Below are 571 nucleotides of genomic sequence, written 5' to 3'. Positions count from 1 at the left end.
AGAGTGTGATTGTAGCTTGGCTATATGGCAGCAGTTGCTGACTCTTCTTGTGTAATATAGGGAGACAAAGAGTCCTCCAAAGGCAGAAGGGGGGCGGCATATAACAGCAAAACAACACCAGTTTGGGGTGGAGGGAATGCAGCACCAACAAAAACAAGAGTGAATACTGCAGTCTCTAATCACAGGAAAGGGAGAGGAGGGAGTAAAGAAAAAGAAGGAAAAAAAAATCTGTAGCTTAATATGAGTATGGCTTTAATATCCTAAGTTCCTGTCTTCAAAGATGCCTGAGAGATTCCAAGTTGCCAGTATTGGTTGTTATGCTATACCTCAGGCTCCAATCCAGACTTTGGCTCTCTTTCCCTCCCTTCAGCTCTCTTCTACTCTCTCCCGTGATAAAAAACAGAACAAAAAAGAAACAGATATTTAAAGTTCAAGCCTCCGCTTAGGCTGAGTATCTGTGCGCATGTGTGGCAGAAGAACCCATCAGCGGTGAGGGTGGGGGGTGGCCACTTGGCTCAGGCTCTCCCTCTATTCACCAGAATGGAGGTGGGCAAACAGTGAGCATGCCAAT

The 571-nt window shown here is 45.9% G+C and overlaps 1 protein-coding gene across 2 annotated transcripts in view; it reads left to right on the top strand.

Moving 5' to 3' along the window:
- PPIP5K2 (diphosphoinositol pentakisphosphate kinase 2) overlaps window positions 1-571 on the top strand; it is a 90,820-nt gene that overhangs the window by 69,145 nt on the left and 21,104 nt on the right. The window lies entirely within an intron of this gene.

This window comes from Chrysochloris asiatica, unplaced genomic scaffold, assembly GCF_000296735.1.
Source record: "Chrysochloris asiatica unplaced genomic scaffold, ChrAsi1.0 scaffold00193, whole genome shotgun sequence".
In the NCBI taxonomy this organism is placed as follows: Eukaryota; Metazoa; Chordata; class Mammalia; order Afrosoricida; family Chrysochloridae; genus Chrysochloris; species Chrysochloris asiatica.
The sequence above is the reverse complement of the archived record's forward strand: the minus strand, read 5'-3'. Positions and strand labels throughout refer to the sequence as shown.